We start from the raw sequence: 20,715 nt of genomic DNA on the forward strand, positions 1-20,715 counted from the left end.
TGAAGCACAGCAGCTATTCTGGGACGACCAGATTGAGAGAAATAGCCCGTGGATAACCCACTGCCACTAACCTGGCTTTAACCTTCGTTGTGATACGCGATTCAGCTAACAACTGCTCTGATTTCCAGGAGTTTGGTCAAAGGTCTCTTTATTTTATTTCTCTCATTCCTTTGGTAAAAGCCTGCCAGCCATCCAGCATCGGGGAGGATGGGCACGCTGGAAGTCAGTGCCGTTACCAGACCCGCTGCTCTCACAAACATGCACACAAGTAGCACTGCCTGAATGGGTTTTCCCTCTCATGGTCATAAGAGTTTCTGTTTATTGATATACGTTGATCTATGTGGTATATTAACTCAGGAAAACCTTTATCTGGAGATCTCACAAGCCTTTTTTTTGGTGCGAGGACTAATGAAAACCTTTCCCTTGAGTATCCTGCTGTTGAAGAATGAAAATTAAGATGGACATTCACCAAGATGTGTCTTTCATTGTGTTTTAGACTTGGTTTGGCAGTGAAGTGGCGTGATTCACGGCAAACACTACATCCAGCACTAGGCTGGTGTAAGCTATGTAAGTGTGTGTTTTTATAAAGAGATTACATTTATCTCAAAGCTAGAAGGCTGGTGGGGGAACTTTCCCAGGGTCCTGACAGTATTTTGCATAGAAAAGAGGAAAAAAAACCTAGACAAAACTTTACAAAATTATATCATACTGCAGTTTTAAAATGGCTTGCACTACTAAAACCTGACCAACCTGAGAATAAACCTCAATCAGACTAAATGGGTCTGCTTCTTTTGAAAGAAAACAGTCCATGCCCCATCCCAAGAAACTGGCCTACAAGCAAGTGCCAGAGGGACAGGAGGCTTGGGAGAGAATTCGCTAACCAGCTCTCTGTTATCGTTATGGCTCAAACGTGATTAATTCCTGTGGAATTTGTTGTAATAATATTAGTCCTGGTGACCTCATTTTTTATACGTTACTGCCATTAGGACTCCAATATGTTACCTAGAAGATACTGAGCTCGTAGCCATCTGTGCTGTGCCTGCTGTGAGGATATCTGGACCTCCTCACCTGCAATTGCTGCCCAATCCTTCCCCCTCGGCAGCTGAGGCTGTCAAAGGAAAACTATTGGTGATTCAGGTGGTTCGGGACTTGCCCAATGTCCCAGCATGTTTAGACTTTGCTTTGCTCCTCTCACTGAGAAATCCCTGCTTTGTTTAATTTGTCTTTGTTGAGTTTTGGCATTCACTTTTTTGTCATCTTTCATCAGCCTGGTCAGATCTCTCCTTTTTATCCATCTTCTTATCTCTCTCTTCTGATGGATACTGGGGTCTGCTGACCTGGACTGTTCGTTCCATCCACAGCATGACTCTCATTTGAACTTGATTATTACAAAAAGCAGGAAAGATTAAATCAGTTTAAAACCCTCTTTTGTTTGCCAAATGTAGATGGGATGATCACAGCTACTATCAGAGGTTGCTGGACTCTGTTCTTCTACCCAGGGTTTAGAACAGTAATCCATTTTCAATGAAGTGACCCCTACAATTCCCTCTATACTCTCTAACGCTCATGCAGTTAAACAAGGTTTGCCAGATACTTAGAGTCCGATTAATGCACTTTTCTTGAGTTTGAGCCCTGCTCCTAAAAGTTTCCCACTTGCTGTGTGCATCCAGCAGGTCCAGAAGACTCCTGTGTGGGTGCCCAGCGCTGGAGACCTTCTGACTGTGCGTTGGCAGGACCCAGGGCTGCTCCATGCTTCACGAGATCCAGGCACACCCTGTAATTGCGTACCTTGAGCTACCTTGGTCCCTACGCTCACTTTGCAGGTCTGCGCTATAAGGTTAACACACACTGACTTCACAGTGGTTGAAAAACTTCTTTGGCGTCTGCACCGTGAGATATATTATTAACGATCGATTTCTTTGTCCTCCCAAGGACATTTTGTCCTGTTCTCTCAATGTGCTCTGCAAACATGACTTAATGCATTTCCCTTGGCTTCATTTCATGTCGTCCTGTTTAATTTTAGCCTGTTTCTGAAACCAATGGGATGAAACTGTGCAAAAGGACATTTAAGATTGAAACTCAGTTAGAAAAATGTCCTAGCGCCAAGTTCTGTAAAACCTTGGCAGCATTTCCCAAGGTGAGGGGACGGAACCCCTGCCGCTTAAATCATGTTAATCTGGGCTTGGTAAGAAGCTTGGGAATGTGCTGCAGGGAACCAACTCATGCTGGGCCAAAGTGCCTGTCCACTCGTACGAATCTTCCCACCCCCCGGTGTGAGGCTTGAAACAGGTGCCGCAGCGGGCAGACTTCTCTTTGCTGTCTCCCTTTTGGAAAATAAGAGAGTTTGATTTTCTTCTGCCCTCACATTCCATGAACAGTCCCTGGAAGAACTGCCTGGTAGAAATATCTAAGAAAACATGAACTCATGTCAAAGCTCGCCGAGAACAAATAATAAATTAGGGAACGGTAGCAGAAAAGGCAGTCCCTTGGTAATGGCCATCTCACTGGGAACAGACTCACCCCATATGAGCCAGGGGTATTCACCACGAAGGTCAGGTTCTGACTAGTGCATCTGAGCTGGAGCTGCCTGTGGAGTGACCGCACACGGAAGATGTGTTCTCAGGCTGGAACAAGCAAATAGTTTTAAATAGTGAGTCAAATAGAGAAAATAAGGTGTGGGGGGGGCCGGGCTGGGCCCGTCCGGACCGACACACACAACAGGGTTGGAACAGAAAACTCACAGAGGGTGAACTGTGTTGAATACATTACTGACTGCGAGCAATTCCTGCTGGTCTCAAGAGAAGAGAACGAGCTGTTGAAAAAATTATAATGTCCTTCAAAACACATTAAAAGTCTTTGTTCTTAAATGCTTTTTCTTTTAGCTTAACGACCATGAAATGGTTTTAGCTACTTTTCCCCCAAGTGTGGACCACCCTGGATTTTAGGAATAATCAGCAATGATTCCCTCCCATTCCCAAGACTGCTCACATGGCACTTCTGTTCCCTACTAATAGTGGGAGCAGAGTAGCTTACTGGGCATTTGAAGAACAACCAAGGCAGCCCTTCAAAACCTTCATCATTGCATGCAGCCCTGCTCCCACTTGCCTTAGTATCCACAAAGCCCGAGCATGGCACCACCGACGGTACCTGTGATGCTTGAGTGCTGCCACTCTCTGTGGAGAAAAGCCTCCTCCTGCTCTCCTGGTGGCAACGCTCTGCTTGCTGCACAGACCTAGCATGCCCTCCACATCCCATTCCTGCCCCAACCCCTCACACCACGTGCGACACTTCGTCACGCACGTTCTTGTTCTTTTGTATCAAAACAACCTCCACAGTAGATCTACCCCTCTGTGCTGCTTTAGAGAAGGATATAAATATTACAGTGCTTGAATCATGCTACAGCAGCTGACGGTCACTGAAAAAGAAGAGACAAAGAGCAGTGCAGGAAGGCCCAAGGTGTTCTGATGCTCCGGGGTGTCCCCGTTGGCAGATCAATGTATAAACGACATACTTCCCTGATCACATCCCTACAGCTTCAGTTGATTCCCAGGCTGTGCCTACACTGCTGAACAAAACATTGCCAGCTTGAGAGCTTAAGCGCTGGACCAGTGACCATCTCTCCTGCTCAATTATTAGCTCACACCCTGGCAGTATTTTAGCCTCTGCTAATAATACTCTCCAAAATGATGCCTGAACATTGCTTGGACAATATCATAAATCAGGAACCACTGCCAATAGGCAGCACGGGCAAGCCTAGAGTTTCATGCTATGAAAACAGTTCTCTGATGGATTGCAGCACAGGATGCGTGTTCTTTCACGTGCTTTGAACTGAAGAAAAACTCACATGAAAAATTAAGGCTTATGCCTTAGGACCACAAGGCCTCCACGTGCTGGAGACCAAGGACTAAGAGCTTCATAATGCGAACGCAACCAAATCCATGCTGTTTGACCCCAGGGCTCAGGGAATGGACTGCTCCATTCAGTGTTGCGGGCAGAGTTTGGCCCTGGCCGGTGAAAGCAGTGTGATGGGGAAGGGCCGTGCCCCGCTTTGTGTGAGCCGCCTGCGCTGTGGCCACGCATGACTGCCGCATGGGAGGTGCTGCCTTCGCCCCGCTTCTCCAGGCTGCGCGGTGGGGTGGCCGGCACGTCGCCTCCCGCCTGCCGCGGCTGGGCTGCGCCAGCCAGGCCACGTCCAACCAAGGGCACCCAGGCTGCCCGGTCGGCTCTGCCATCTGGGGGTGCCCCAGGGCGCCGCCGTGCCCTGCCACGGGCTGCAGGTTAGGAGGGAGGAAGCTTTGCTTTTGGAAGAAAAATGCTCCTTGAAAACCTGATGAAGGCCAGCCAGAAATGAAAGAAAATGGGAAACAGTCCCTTTGTGCCACTTCAGCCTTTACTGGACCTTATCAGAGTCTTTTGCTAAAACATTTCGGTCAGGCCCACAGCTGAAATACAGAAGGTTTTAGAGGTGTTTGTCTTTCAAGTTCTCTCTGCCACAAAGAGTTTTCACCACGGTGGTCCCCAGGACCTCCTGAGAACAGCCTGCTGGCAGCGGCGGCAGGCTGGGCTCCGGGCAGCGCTGGCAGGGCCGCCCCGGCAGCAGCTCCCACGGCTGCCACAGCTCCTGCCCTGGCTCAGGCCTCCCGGGCCCTGGAGGACCCAAGCCCCCCTTCAGATGCGGCGCCCGCCTCCAGCTGCGCTGCCTCAGCCCCGGCGTCTCTCCACTGCGCTGCGAGAGGGAGGGAGAGGAGAGCCGCATGTTAGCACCGAGGCCGAGGGCCAGTTCTGCCTGGCAGGTTTCCGCCAAAGCCAGCGGGTCTAGAGGAGGTACAATCTCACCGGTCAAAGGTTTTCAGTGTGTGGCAAACTCAAGAGAGACGCTAAAGCCAGGGTTTTGTTGGAAGTAAAATGCTTCCAAGCTTTTTTATGTGAAATAAAACAATAGGGGAAGACAAACTTGCTTTCAAGCTACGGTCACGGTGTGTATATGTGTAAGCGTGTGTCTGCATAAAGTGAGAAAAGGTTTAAAAGTCAAAAAAACCCCGAACTCTCAGGTCACGTGAAGTAAGAAATGTATTTTATTTTTCTCATGGGAACATGATGCAAAAGGCTAAGAACCAACAGCTGAAAGAAAAAAGTATCTGAAATATGCATTTTTTTTTTGTTCTTCCCATGTTTTTGCAAACGAAAAATGCTACATATGGAAAGAAACTGGAGAACCCTTTCATTTTATCAAATAAATGAAGGGAAATTTGAGGAGGACCATGCCCCACTCAGCATGCATATATATTTCTATTGATCTCCAAAAGATTGATTAAAATAAAAAATGTGTCCCTGAATAAAGAACAAAATGTTTCAGTCCCTGAGAAAACGACATGGCAAAACACATTTTCATTGACAAATTGCACCACTGCCAGTGTGACTGGGGAGCTGCTCAGAGGGGATGAATGACCTCCGGGTAGCTGTGAACGGGAAAGCTTGTGGGACCCCGGGAGCGAGAGCCAGAGCCCGGCACAGACCGGCAGGGGAGCTCCAGGTGTGCTGCAGGAGTGAGGCGCATCAGCACGGCCATCCAGCTTACGGAACAGGCACTGCCCTTTCGTCTGCATTAGCCTGTGCTCTCCCTCCCCGTGTGCTCATGGGAACGCGGATCCCCGCTGTGAAGTGCAGATACTCCTGATGATTCAGCTCAGGTGTTCTTGCAGAGTGACACCATCTCTGTGGGCTCCACTCTGATTTGCAGCTGCTGTCGTGCTCTGCAGCCCAGCCAAACCTACCTGTTTGCACTTATTTATAGAGACAAATGCTAGTGCTGCTCTTCCCAGGGCTGGCTCCTCTCCCTTGGGATGTGAGCAGCTTGCGGGTCAGCTCGGGCTGACCTTACCTTGCTTCACATCCTCTTGGCCTCTGGCCCCTTTCCTGTGGGACATTCCAGCGGTGAGTACTCACTCGCACCACGGCTGACGCCTCGTCCGCGTGCCCAGTGCGGGCTGCGTGCCGTGGTCTTTTGCTCACCTATCCCTTTTGCTCATTTCTCCTTTCTCGAGACATTAATAGCATAAAACTTGTTATGGCACTCATCCCAGCTGGCAGCACCTGCAAACCTTGTGGGACTGTAACTGCCAGAGAGAGAGAAGGACCTTTGTGAGGACCAGGCTGAAGGATGCAAAGCCATGCCAGTGGGGGAAAGATGGCAGAGCTGACGTCTGTGCGTTGACAGTCAAAGCTGCCCTGCCTCTGTGTGCCGGAGGTCTGCTTTGCCACTGCAGAGTGGATCCTGTACCTGTCCTTGTGAAGACTGTCTATTCACTGTCAGTTGCCTCTGACCCCTAATGTAAGTTGGGAAGGTTGAGTGTGCACCTCCCGGTCTTGGGGTGCAAAAACCGTACAGGCACTCCTGCCCGTGCCTTCCATTAAGGCTATGATGGGGAGTATAGACCACCTTTGGAGGTCACACAAAGTACAATTCTAGAGAAGCTTTGCATGAGCTCCAAAGGGGCCTAAGAAGGAGCCACCCAAAGTGATACGGGCAGTTTAGAATCTTCTGAAGAGGAATCAGAAGGACAGTAGTTATGCTGTGTAATGCAGGCACCTCCAGTGGAGCCAAAGCTGGAAGCCTTGACTCTCTCTCTGATCCACGCAGGAGGGAAGGTCTTTCCAGAGGCCAGCTCGGGATAGGCAGCAGTTATGGTGCATCTTCTGGAGGCACTCCTAGGCAAAATGGGATCTACACTTCCACATCAATGATGTGCCTAGCGAGGGAGCTTGGCTCTTAGCTTGGGAAGTTAAATCAGGTGCCTGGCATCAGACTGTGGAAACAGTAGGAGTAATAAGTTTTAGGTGTGTTAATTAGGCGCTGAGCAATTTAAAATCATCACTATATTTAAGATGCATTTGCCATGGAGGCCTGGGGCTGTCATCAACAGTTCAGGGCTCAACTTGAAGATCACTTGAGCTCTAACCTCCTAGTATCCGTACCCTCCCTTGTACACTCCCTGTTGGACCTCTGCGCTGCTCTCCCACTGGCCTTATGCCATAAGGGACAGGAAAGGTGGCAGCATGGAGGGGTTTAAGCAAGAAGTTGATAAGGCAAGGCTACCTCCAGTTACTTTCCCTGGGTGCAGTGCCTGTATTTACCTGTTTTCTAGAAGAAGCAGAAATGTTTGTTTCTCCCCCTACTACCCTCCTGATTTCTCTGTCTCTGAACCCTAAAGAAAGCAATTAATTACCCCTGCCAATGGGAACCAGGGGCAGTGCTTGCACCAAAAGAACAGTCCACTTCTTCAAGTTTTCTTTCTTGGTGTCCCTACTTCTCTGCTGCCTGCCTGCCTGCTGGGGAAGGCCATCCCCGCTCGCCTCTGTGCAGTGGCTCAGCGAGGCGACGGATGCTCGGCAAGAAGGAAACCCCGTGCAGACACGCCATGTGCCCTGCGACCAGGCATCAGAGCAACCACGGGCGCTGCCAGCGTCTCTGCTCACGGACACTCCCAGGACACGCTGTTGCTGGTGGTCTCTGAAAGCACGTTGTGCTTTAGGGAGAAGTGCCGGGTTGAGGCAGGCAGCAGCTGTGATGATTTTGATCATTGCTGGGTTTGGAGGCTGACAAGAACCCAGTTCCTTAAGATTACTGTTATTAGCAGACCCTTCTTTGTTTTGTTTTCTTAATCCGGTCCTAGCAGAATGCTGTAGCTGACATAATACCAGAGGTCACATTTTCACTGGTAGGAAGGCGATTCCCAGGGCAAAGAATTCAGCATCGCTCCTTTCGCTTCACTTGCAGTTATTCAGCAGGACTGCTTGAAGCTGCCTGGGAAAATCTCCGCTGCTGTCCCGCCGCTCCATCTTCTGGGTGCACGAGCAGGCACAAATCTTTATTTGCATTATTTTTACATGGACGTTAAAAATAAAATCCAGGCCGCCTCTGAAAAGTCCTCCTTGTATTTTTCTGACCAGCAGCTTTTTCCCTGGGGAGGCAGTAAGCCTAGGATCGCAAGGAATGTTCCCATGCCGTTTCCACAGCACCACCCGTCATGGAAATGGGGTGTCTGCCAGCCCCCGGGCCGCGGGGGGGGGGGGGGCGGCCCCGGCACCCCGCACCCGGCGCAGCGCGGGGCCGGGGCTGCCCTTGTGCCCGCGGCCGAGGCGGGCAGGGCCTCCGCGGGGCCGCGCCTGGGGTAGGGGCCGCCGCCGAGGCCCGCAGCGGCTGAGGCGGCGCGGGGGAGCCCCGGAGCGCCGCGAGCGGAGCGGCAGCGACACCCGGCGGCGGGAGCGAGCCCGGGTGGCGGCGCCGGGCCGGGCCGGGCCCCGATCAGGTCCGGCGCGGCGGGCCGTGGGCGCGCTGGGCCCCGCCGTCCGGGCCGCTGCGGGCTGCCGGTGCCCCCCGGGCCCTGGCGGGGAGCGGGGCAGAGCCCGGCCCGGCGCTCCCGCTCGACGCCGCCTGCAGCCGCGGGGGTCTCTGCTTGAAGCCGCTCTCCGCTCCTCTCCGGGCCAGGCCGGCTCTGAGCGAGCCGGGGCCTTGCAGGGGCCGGGCGCGGAGGCTGAGCCCCCGGGGAGGATCTGCCCATTTCACAGCCTTCCTCCGGCTTTCAAGGAACATGCTCACCTTGGGCCTCCCCTCCCGTAGCTGTTCCCTGGGCTCCGGTCGGGTCTGGCCGCCTCTCCGTGCCGTCTAGTCTTGGCTAAGGAGTCTCTGCTTCTCCCTCGGGTCTTCCACTGACCAGCTCTACGGGCAAGGTCACAGCTGAAGAGGGGCCGTTGAGGACCCTGCGTGGTTTAACAGCCACGATACCTGGATGTGCGCTCAGCGGGCTGGTTTGGGTGTGCAGAGGGAAGGAGGACGCTGCAAACACGATCCTAGAGGAGGCGAGAGCAATGTGAGTGTGGGAGTGGCGGCTTTTGGCGCAAAGCGTGTTCGCCGCCACGTTTCTCTCCTCTTCCTTGCATCAGCCACCCTAGATCTGGCTTTCTATCTCATAAAAAGTTGCAAATCCTTAGGTAAAGCCTAAAGCTGTATGTCACTGACATACAGAAGTGACACACAGCAACAGCAGAACAGTTTTTTTAAATATTCATGCCTGTCTTGGGGCCTTGCTGAATTCTACACTGTTTCCCCTATACACTACTGCAAGGGCAGCTTTGTCCTTGCTTGAGAACAGCACTTGTGCAAAGCCTACCCATCAGGCTAGAAATTTACTTGCTTAGAAAAATTACCCTGCCTCACAGAGTTACCCTGTCTCCTCCAATTTTAAGAGTCAATGCTCACATTTACTCAGCCTTTGACAGGAAGCCATGAAAACAGCCCTGACCCTATCAAGACCTCCAATCCGCCCTGCAGGCAGCCTTCCTTGTTGCCTGCTGGCATTTTAACCGGCTGGGCAGGGTAATCAGTGCTCTGACACTAATGCCTTGCTCAGGCAATGTGCTCTGATGGGCAATTTCTTGTCTGTCTTGGTGCCAAGTGTAAGTTCACTGTCTGGATAAGGCTAGGGTGCTGCTGAAAATACACTTTTTATGCGCCTTGTTGGATGTGTGCGATGTTCCATAAGCTGCTTTGAAAGCAGGCGTTTGTTTATGTATTTGATGAACTCTTCAGACTGAGGGTTTTCAAAGCTCATTGTCATCCACATCCTGGGACAAACCATCAGGTGCAATAAAAACCTCTTTCCTTTCTTATTTTGCCATGCTCTTACCTAAAGTTGTCCCTGATTTATACCTCACTGAGTAAAGGCTGTCAAGCGACTCAGCTGCTCTGGGAAAGGGGGAGAAACCCCTGGTTACTACATGATGCCGTTTCAGCCTGCATCCCTGCTGTAGGCAACACCACGTGAAGCACTGCAGTGGGAAAAGGTGTGCCGACAGAATTTTGCTGAAGTGGAAAATGCCCTGGGATGTCTCAAGAGCTCCATCACAACAGGGAAGATGCGCTGGAAGTAGATACTGGGTGTTGGAGGTACTCTGGTCTGTTTGGTGGGTCCCTCTCTCTTCAGCTATAGCATGGAGCCGTATGATTTTTAAAATACTCTTTTAAGAGTCTCAGTAGAAGAGAAACGGCTGCCCAGGTTACGAGGGCTGCAATCTTTCAAAATATACTTTTCCTCTTGGGAAGGGTGAGAAACATTGCAGGCAGTCAAGGCAATGCTTACGAAAAAATCCCACTTTTATAAAACTTGTTGGCAGTTGTAGCAACCCACATGATTTTGTTTGGACTTTTCTTGTCCCACTGTGGAGGGGTCTGACTGATGCAGGTGATCCTGCTATGAGAGGTGGTTTTTGGGGACAACGGCTGCAAAGATCATCTGTGTTCAAAGAGGAGAGGTTTGATGCAATAGTTACAGGGAGGCCCAGCAGCGTGATACCTCGTGGCCTGAGAGACAGATGGATGTTGTACAGCCAAACCCCCTTTTGTTCTGTTACAATGGTTTCTGCAGCTGAAAAGCAGCTCTGGTCTTGGGGAAGCACTTCATTGCCACAGAGGATGATGGCTGATGTAAACCCAACTGTCACTGTTGAGCAACGCAGCATGCTGGCTGCAAGCTGGAGCCTAGTGGTCACATACTTCCCTACGACAATGACTCTGCAAGCAAAGGCACAAGTGTTGAAACGCTAGAAGTGGGGTGAGCGATAAGCTACACATCTGCCTCCTCCCGGAAGCCCAAGCAAAGAGTCCGAGAATGGCAAATGCTAACATCTTGGAGACGCTGCGGTGGCTGCCTTGTGTGGGAGCTCAGGACTGATAAACACACCATTTTGGTATTGTAGGTGTTCCTGGTACTGTTGGTCCCATGTTGTTTCTGCAGTCATTTCTGAGGCCTAACCGAAGAGCGGAACGTCTGCCCTGGGTCAGACAAGGGCCTGGCCAAGCCGGTGCTCTATCGCCTGGGGTTCGCCAGCAGCAGATGCCAAGGGAAGAATGGAAGAACAGGGCAACCGGTATCTCGCTAGTGCAGTCCTGGTTTCCAGTTATCTGTGACTCAGGAGCCTTTCAGAAGCGGTGTCTCTGAACTTAAAAGGCCTGATGTGTTTTTCTTCCCTGACTTTGCCAATTGCTTTGGCCAGCAATGGCCCCTTGAGCCACAGGAGGGGAGCAGCCTGAGACCACCACCTCGGAAGGCCACCCTGCAAAGCTGCCTTTCCTGATGCGTTCCCATGCAGGAGAGAGCCTGGTATAGTTCAGAGACTGTAGTGGCAGAGTGAGTGTCTGTGTTTAACACAGGCCTTTGCTTGCTATGCCATGTAGGAATCTGCAGTGCTTTGGAACCAGGATGTTCATTTGATAAGATCTCCAGAAAGTGGCAGCAGAGAAACTTGGCTAATATGTGGTTTCTGAAAGTAATATGCAGAGAAAAGTAATTCAGCATGTTCAGTAAATGGCAATGATTAACATCAGAAGCACAATTGCTCTCTGCCTTCATTGTCTGTGAAAACGAATCAGCACAACCCTCTTTTTGACAACTTCAGTGCTTGTTAAATTTTTTTGATGGGTTAAAAAAAAATAAAGATGTGAATCCATGGCTGTCTTTCTAGTATTCCAGGGCTTGATTCTGTTCTCAGAGATAATATGTGTGGAGTAACTGTATCAACATCAGCAGTGAATAAAGTGCAGCTCCATGTCTCCTGATTTCTTTAAGAGATAAAGTCTATCAATCTTTTACAGCCAGAGTAAGACTTTACTCTTTGCCTAGCCACATAACAAGATTACCGCTGGAGAAAAGATAGTCCTTTGAGGGAGTAAATATGGGAAAATATGGCTTTATTTTTTAGTGATGTGCTGGAATTAAGGAGATAGATGGCTGCAATATGAGCTTATTTTGAGGCAAAACCTGTAGGCAAGGCTGTGATTCTTACTCAGCACCTGTGATCAGCAAACTGGTCTCGACTGAACAGGGATGTCAGGCTTTGGGAAAACAAAAGGAAGTCTGGTTTTCCTCTACTCATATAGAAATCTAGATGTACCAATTAAGATGGAATAAGAATGAACCCAAGCTACCCGAACGCACTGGACCTCTGGCTGGTGCTATTTTTCTGCTTCTTTAGAATTACAATACTCACGCTACTATTATTCATTTTATACTATTAATATTGATAGTGTATGATGTACAGGATGTCTTTTGGGTCAATGGCTGTGACAGTTAGTGGGGTTTTCTTATCTGTCACTGCCCATCTGAAAGACAGCTTTGAACCTTCTGGTTTGTGTCTGTCTTTTTCCCTCATCTCTTTTTTTCTTAACCAGAGGTCTAAAATAAAAGTAACAAACGCACAATCAACCATGAACAGAAACATCCTCCGTTTGCTGCAGTCCAGCCTCTGACTCTCACCGCTGCGCACCCGCCCGAAAAGGGAGCAGGAAGGGAGGGAGATAGCACTTACAGCAAAACTGGAGGGCCCATGTGGTGTGTTGATTGGTTTTTTTCTTTTCTGAATGAGATAAAGAATGGAAATGGAAACTAGGTGTTCCTGCGACTCAAAGCCCAGGTTAGCCAGCGAGGCAGGGTTTGGCCAAGCGTGCATTTTGCTGAAGGAACTAGCAAGCAGGCAGACTAGCAGTGAAGCCTTATGTCCACAGGCAGACTGGCTGAAGTGATTCCTCCGAGAGCCCAGCTGCAGGGGTTAAAGGCCAGGGTTGTGGGAGGACCTCCCCAGTGAGTTCCTCCATCATGCACAGCTCAGCCTTCAAGGAATAGTTGTCATTTTTTTTGTGCCTAGAACTAAGCTGCGGCTTCATCAACCAGTTTCTGGAGGGAAGGAATGGTGACAACACTCACCCCGTCTTGCTCCCTGGAGAATGCAGCACCACGAGTGCTTCCAGATGCAAGGCTCAGGACTGCTCCTGTCTCCCCGTTCCTCCTCCCCTCCCCTCACTCCGCTATGGTCATTCATGTGAAAGACCCTCTTTGTACTGTTTTTTTTCCCCAGCTGGAGGATTTGCTGCTGGCTTCTTTAGAGCCTGGGGCACTGTCACCGTGCTGCAGGGCAAGTCAGCAACTGCTGCTCACAAAGACAGCTCAGGAGAAAGTCTGGTAGCAAGTGGCTCTTTGAGACTTAATCTGAAAGCTCTCCAAGACCCAAGGATAGAGGAAAATAATTCAAAAATTACACTAAAAAGAGGCAATGCAGGAGTAAATATTATTCCTTACCTGGGAGGAGAACCTGAGGGAGAGTGGTTTGGTATTTTTGAGTTTGACAATTGTATTTGCATTTCTTCATACAGTGGCTTCAAAACTGATGACCTCCATTCTGGATGCTGCTGGATAGCAGAACTGGGTTGACTGAGCAAACTGAAATGAAAGACAGTCACTGATGGCTGGAATCAGGCCTGACTTGGTAACGTAATAGCTTTAATTCCTTTATCGAGTATGTTGATTTTGAAGATATTTGTGCAATGAACTGTCCCAAGGAAAAATCTCCTGGCACCAGGTGAAGGTGTGCTGACCAACAGACCTAACTCTGCATTCACCTGACCTTGGCTGAGCCCCTATGGATCATTGAGTGAGAGCAGCACGGGTGTAGAATGAGCCCCGATTTGCCTGTGTCCAGTACAAACCTGCCAGTCCTTCGTGCCTTACTCCATGACTGGTAAAAAGTACAAGGACTTGAAACTACAGTGGGAGGGAACTGGCTACATGCTAATCAAATGGACTGTGTGACTCATTTTAGCCACTTTATTTCAAGTTGTTTTCCAATAAAATTTTGTGGTTCGGGGAACAGTATGCAGAAACCTCTGAGGCAGTATTTGTTGGCAGTCCGTAATCCCCCTGGCTACCTTCTTTCTTCCTCTTCCCAGAGCAAGCCACAGAGCTGCATGCTGCAAGTGTACTGAAAAAGCTAGCTTGATTAGGAAATGCTGAGGGAAATTTCAAGGCTATTGCACAGAGTGGGGTAGTGTGGTGACATTTACAAACTATAGAGGAAATCAGCTTCACTGTGAAACATCCACCGCGGACACCAGTCTTGGCCTATGGGACTGTGTGGCAATTAGGAGCGGCGCAAAGCAGGGTGTCCTGGCTGGAGGGAGACACTTGATCTCCCGCTGTCCCAGTTAACGAGGCTCAGGCTTGTGGTGGCATGTTTGCTAGAAAGTCTTCGCTGAGTGAAGCTCATGCTGTCCTACATAAACGAGCTTTAGGCTAGCTGGTTTGGATGGTGCTGTGGGACGCCAGCAAGGGGTTCAATGCAGGTTGACGGTAAAGAATCTGAGCTTTTAATGGGAGGTTTGCAGACATGCCCTTAGGCCTTTTTGTTGAGCGTGCAAGGGTGTTGCTTCTTTTTGCACTGATCATAACTGTTTCGGGGTTTTTTTTATTAGTCTGTTTCTTGCCCTGGACATGTGATGTCAATAAGAATTTGTGCGACCACCCAAGGGGAGCATGAAATATCCAAAGAGCGTTTTTCCACATGACTCAGATCCCAGATTCGCAAGGCCTGCTACTAGGTGTGGCCAGATGCCACAAAAATGAGCCCGACAAAATGACCAGACTTATAAAGAGACTCCTGAACTCCTGGGACCCAAAGGACCTGATCTGCAGGAGTGTGCAGATCGGGGGCCAGGGGGCCACATCCTTTGCCAGAGGCCTGTTTTTACCTACGAGCCTATCTGCAGATTTAATACCTTACATTTGGGCATCCAGGTTTGATGCTGTCAATAATTCATTTTTGAGATACAGTGGCCAAAAAAGACCATTTTGATTAACTGCTCTGTCCTCCTGAATAACAAATGTAGTACATTTTGACAGTCAGCTTCAGAGCAGTATGGGGATGTTTGCCGTGAAGATGAAGCCAGTCTTGCTCTGAGCATTGCAGTTGGTTCAGGGTAGTTTAGTTTGTGGAGGAATGTTTCAACACTGCTTTTGTTCTCCTAATGAAAGCATTTGGATTGTCTGTACATTTTGCATATATACACGCATCCTGAGTTTTTTTGTTTCTTTGCCTGGGGGCCTGAATCGATTCTGATCCATGCTGTAGTACATCAACACTAGTCCCAGTGAAGTGCAGGGAATCCCATAGTTGTAAATGACATGTGAGCAAGACCAGAAATAAGCTGCAGTATTTTGTCAATCTTATTGCAAACTTGGTGTAGAAACTAGCAAAAAGGAGTGATCAGTTAAAATCTTCTGTTCACGCAGCAGAAAATGAAGGGCGATGCACAGTTACCTACTGCTGTTTGAGAAGATAATTGAGAAGATCTCTGCTAGAGATGGATGCGGACTAAGGATTTTGGATCTGAATTTAGGTCTGAGCTTTTATAAATTACAAAATGTAGTGGTATTTGCTTTGGGTCTTCTCAGTCACTCATGATTTTTTTAAATTCAGCACTGACTTATGTTCCACTGAGAGTGACCAAACATTTTGGTTTTGTGCTGCATCCCCACAAAGAATGGGAATAAAACTTCTGTCCTTTTTTCTTTCCATAGACCTTGACTCATTTCAAAGCCTTTTGCGTACAGGCAGGATAAAGAGAGAGTGAAAAAGAAAGCCTAGAAGAAAACCTACGCAAACTACATGAACAAACCTACTTCTTTCCCCCAATTAAAACCAATGCAAAAACGAAACAAAACCACTCAGACCTTTCCATTCCTCTTTCATTGTATATTTTAAAACACATGCAGATGAAAGAGGAACTGGAGAGTAACTGTATTCCTCATTATCTAACTATGCCTGGGGCACAAGGGCGGGTTTTGCTTTTAGCAGGAAGGTTGGCCGCACTAGGTCTGCGTGCAGGCGCAGGAGTAGCTCGTGAGCACTCTCAGGGAGTCAGTGTGCACAGTTACTTGGAGGTGTAAGTAAGTGTTTTCCAGATCAGGGGTTTGGACAGAGCTGCAGAAACGTAACAAAATATGTGGCTGCGGCCCAAGCATGCTGATAATGTAACTAAAGGCTGCTGGATGAATGCAGGCCCTGGCAGCACGCACTAGAGGATCCCCATGTGGTTTGGCTGCAGAGCCGGACGGCAGCGGGGAGGCTAGGAAAGCAACACCAGGGAGGCAAAAACTGGAAAGGAAGGGCAGAAGCCGACTGCTGGGAGCAAGAAAACCGGGCCTACAAGAAGGATCCCAAGGTCTCCATCACACTGGCACGGCTAGCTGATAGCAAACATGCTTGGGATAATGCAGACAAAGAGTGACGTATTTTTAACAAGTCCTGGCCTTACAAGATATGCTATGCACCATACTGACCTAAAGAGACTAGGAATGTCGAAAATTCCTGCTTCTGCTTGAATTGGTTTGGCTTCTGCTTTGATAGTTGTACCGCCAGCTTGAGCCCAGACAGCTCGTTGGCCTCTGTTTCCAGAGCTGCGTTGCCTAGCCTTGCTCCTACCCGGGTTAGATGAAAATAGCACTAAGAGGTGACAGGGTATGTGCCTTAAAGCACCTTGTATTAGAGGTGGTCCAGGAGAGGGAAAGAGGTGAGAAAACAGTGGAACTTGCTTTGGTTATAACTCTGAACAAAACACTGGCCTTTACTTTTCTGCAGGGGTACTGTGGCTGTCGATCTGCTCCAGAGGTGGACCTCGGCGGAGGCTGGCGGGTGTGCAGCGGGACTGGCAGTGGCCGGGGTGGGGGACCAGCGCTGGCTCTTCCATCAGGAGCTGTGACGGGGAAAGCAAAGCCTGTCTCCCGGCGGGAGTGCGGGGGAACAGAGGCATTGCAGCCTGCATCCAGGCGTTCAAAAGGGAGGTGAGCCCTGTGGGGAACCTTTTGTAGCAAAAGCACCTGCAGCGGCTGCAGAGTCAGCTCTCCCCTGCAAGCAGAGCCCTGCTTCCCTGCTCCTTTTGCGGCTGGAGGGGTAAGAGATCCCTCTGGGCAGAGCACAGGCATGAGCCTGTCTCCTGAGCCAGAACCTTTCCGGTGGTCCCTGCCTCCATGGCCCTCCGCCGCGGCCCTCCCCAGCTCTCCCTGTGGCTCCCCCGGTCCTCCGCAGCTGGGGACACGGGGGTCTGACTGCTGTGGGGCCGGGTGACTGCGAGGTGGCCGCACTTGGGACAGCTGGTGCGGCTACTCGCTCAGCTCCCTGCCGACCTGCCCTGTGCCGCCTTCGGCTCGGGTGTGAGGAGGGCAGCCGCCAGCACCCTGCAGCTCCCCCAGCACCCTGCAGCCCCCCCAGCACCCTGCAGTCCCCGCAGCGCCCTGCAGCCCAGGCCCGCTGGTGTGACATGGTTGCACGGGGTGAAGGTGCAAGGTACTTGCCCTCCCCCAGCCACCCCTCGCCCCGCTCGTGAGCTCTGCGCCCCGGTGGCAGGATGGGGAGAGCTGCTTTCACAACCTGGACATGTTGTCACTCACATCCAGACATTTCCTGTTATCTAACCTCAGCCTTATCTTCCCCATTTGCAGCTTCCTCTGAAAGGAGGAGCAGCCCCTTCAAAAACGAGCTGTGTGCCTGGTGTGTGCCCCCACCGCGCTCCTCCTGTGTGGCCCCCGGTGCCAGCCCACACCACGGCAGCCCCACGCTGCCGGCCCCATGCCACCGGCCCTGCCCGCCTCGGCCAGGCTGGCTCAGCACGGTAGGTGCCAGCTCCCCGTCCCGCCTGGAGGAAGGGGTGGCTGGGGATGGGGGAGGATCGGTCCCTTGCGGGTCACCTCCTGTTTCTCCTCCGGGAGGTCCCAGGGGACCACAGGGGTTGGGACACCGAAACCCATGGGGTAGCTGCACTCCTGGCAAAGCAGAAAGCTGTCCTCCCACCCCACATTGTACCTCGAGCTTCGGGGGGACGGAAGCCAGCTCAGGTTTGGACTGCTTCCCCTTGGAGATGGCAGCGTGTCTGCCTGAGTCAGAAGAGTTTTTTGGTATTTTCCTTTGGGGGAAAGGCGGCGGTGTTGAGCCAGGTGTGCTTTGGCAAGGGTAGGTTAGGGGATGTGCACGCTCCAGCCAGGGAGTGCTGCCCTGGGGACAGTGATTAACTGATGAGGGTGGACTCCAATTAACAGTGATGGCGGTGTATATGCAGCCCTACTAGGTACCAGGATGCACATGCATGTGCTCCCCCCAGCTCGCACGCACACACACGCTGCAGAGGAGTTGCTGGCAGGAGGGAGATTTTGATCTAAATTAGTCATAGATGAGGCAGCACACAAAGAGCAGGGGAAGTTGCGGGATGGAGGAGGGCTTTACTAGGGAGAGTCGGTGTCCCAGCTGGGTGCAAGTGTGCTCTTCAGCTCCTTTTCTTGCTGTCTCGATGGCTTCAGGACGGCAGACAAAGGTTTACCGCACACCCCCCTCCCCTCCCTGCTGGCGTTGGGGTAGCAAGCAGCCATGGGGCAGAGTCCAGCACGCTGGGGCGGGGGCCGCAGTGCTCAGGTGAGTGTGGGGGCTGTGGGAGGGCATGCAGTCAGTGGCCTCCAGGTAATGGGGGGGCTTATCGGGCCCTTCCCCGGTGCTTTTGGGCAAGCCATGAGGCACCGGTTGCAGCATTTCTGGTTCCTGGCCTCGTGAGCCATTCCTGCAGCCATCGCCGAAACCCACAACCTCCCCGCTCCAGTGTTTGCCAGCTGCCGGAACGGCGCCTTGCACGTCCCTGCCCCCGGTGTGGGGCAGCTGGGACCGCGGCTGGCACCTTGCCTTTCTGTCCCGAGCAGCCAGCCCAGCCTTGCAGTCTGGGTCTGTCTTTTGAACAGTCCCAGCCTCAGCGGTGCATCTGCTGCCAGAGCAGGTCTACCTGCGCCCGGGGGTTCGCCCAGCCGAGCTGGCCCGTCCTCCGCGCCCTCCTGTGGGACAGGCTGTTGCTGCAAATGGCTGCTTGCCAGGAGAGGATGGTTTTCTCCTGGGCTCTCCGGGAAAATCTCCCCCGGCTTCGGGGCCTGAACCCCTGTGTCGGGACAGGGGGAGCGGCTCCGTGAGCGCCAGCCATGTGCCTCTGGAGCCTGTGGGGAGCCAGGGCACCGGTGCGGCATCGGCGTTGCCTCGCGGCGCGGCGGAGGCGTTCGGCTGCACCTGGGACAGGAGCGGGGGGCTGCGCGGGCGCGTGGTCAGGGGTGCTGGGGGGAGCCCACCAAGCGACAGCAGGCACCAGCCGTGGGAGGGTGCGAGGGGGGATGTCAAGGTCTGAGGTAGGAAATGGCATTGTTGCTTGTTAGAAGTGGGGCATGCTTCTCTGTGGGCAAGAGTGCTGAATTACGTTTTTCACTTTTTGGATCAAATTTGAAGAGGAAGTTGGGACTCGTAGGACAAGATGGAGAAGTTTATCGTAAAGCAGGGCTAGGCAGAGGGGATGTCCAGCCTGGGCTGGGCAAGGAGGGGTTCCTTTTAGTGTTAGAAGAGCAAGGAAGAAGGTTCCCTCTTTGCCCACGTGAGCCTTCTCGGAAAGCGGAGGGTGGCCTCGTTGGCAGCAATAGCATCCTGAGCCTGGGGTTGCTCTCTGCGGCAGAGCAGGCAGCCACGGAGCCGCTTTGGCACCTGCCAGCTGAGGAGCAGGAGTTATTCATTAACTGGCTGCACCGTTTGGCCTCTTGCTCTGTTTTTGTATTGCTAACTGTCTCAGCCAAGTCAGCAGATGCGCTACAGGGAACTGTGCTTGGGTATACGAGCCCAGCTTGCCTGCAATGAAGCAAGCCCTCTGGGCTGCAGCTCCAGGCTTTGCTGGAGCCTGCCTGATGGATGAGATTGACCTTACTGAGACAAATATTCCAATATTTGTCAGGCAAAGCCCCCGCAGTGTCAGCTGCAGGGCTTGGGAGCACAGGAAGATCCTATCTGAAGCAGGACGGCATCCAGTGGAAGGCTGCCGGGAGCAAAGCCTTGTCTGAGTTTGACTTTTTTTGTAACGAAGGCTTCCAGCTCCCAGGAGAAGCACGCCCCCGGGTAACTGATGGGCAGGGGTTCAGCAGACCCTGTTGCCCACAGATCTGTGGGGATACTTGCTTTCAGTCCAGCCTGTGGTTTGGGTTTCAGTAAGTGGAAAACAGAGATGGCCTTGATTCCAGTTCAAATCCTGCATAATATGTGCATGTCTTGAAGCGGCTGCAGCCTCCGTCTTGGGGCGCTGCTACTCAGCACGTGAAAACCACACTGCCACACTTTTAAGCATGCTGTTATTAGGTTTAGGCTCAAGTCTATCCAATAATTTTACTTTTCATTTATTTTCATCACAAGTTGCAGAGCAGTCCGACAGCCCTGTAAAAATACCTGAGAGATGACACGCAGCTTGTGGGGGGAAAGGCAAAGCTTTCTGTGACTTTGATAAGGGACTGACTGAAGAATGCAGGAAGAAGTCCTCTTTCTGTTTGCCCTTCAGAGTATGCAGTTGATTGCTCAGTCTGTTTTATAACACTGAGCTTTTACTTGGAAATACCCACTTCAGCTTGAAACCAGAAGCTCTGACAATGACAAATCCATTCAGATCAGATACTATCGTTACAGGGTGGGGTAACAAGCTCCATTCCCATCTGCTGATAGAATTGTCTCCACTGTGTACCCTCCTCTTATCTGTTGCTCACAGCAACGTCTCAAGTGGCTGTTTTTCCCCTCAGAAAGCCACAATGGGGATCATTTTAAGCTGCATTATGACTGGTCTGTTGCTAGAACCCACAGATCAGAGTATGTTGGATTAAGAAACGTTAACCCAGAGCCTTGGCTACATTAAAACCTTTGCACAAGGGTGACAAAATGCTGGGAAGGCCCTGGTCCCTGAAGACAGCTTGGCACCCCTCTCCTGCAGCTGGTGCCTGGCCGCTTCGTGCTGCAGCGAGTGTCACTGCGGTGCTGCAAGAGCTCGAGAGGCATGACAGA

General features: G+C 51.3%; 1 long non-coding RNA gene across 1 annotated transcript; it reads right to left on the minus strand.

Annotated features, from left to right (window-relative positions):
• Window positions 1-5,052: 5,052 nt before the first annotated feature.
• LOC135315314 (uncharacterized) lies at window positions 5,053-17,835 on the minus strand. The gene is made up of 4 exons (XR_010374749.1): window positions 17,686-17,835; window positions 13,131-13,271; window positions 9,778-11,319; window positions 5,053-8,850 (listed from the first exon to the last, which is right to left on the minus strand). It is a non-coding gene; the product is annotated as an uncharacterized LOC135315314 (long non-coding RNA).
• Window positions 17,836-20,715: the final 2,880 nt, after the last annotated feature.

Source organism: Phalacrocorax carbo, chromosome 11 (assembly GCF_963921805.1).
Source record: "Phalacrocorax carbo chromosome 11, bPhaCar2.1, whole genome shotgun sequence".
Lineage (NCBI taxonomy): Eukaryota > Metazoa > Chordata > Aves > Suliformes > Phalacrocoracidae > Phalacrocorax > Phalacrocorax carbo.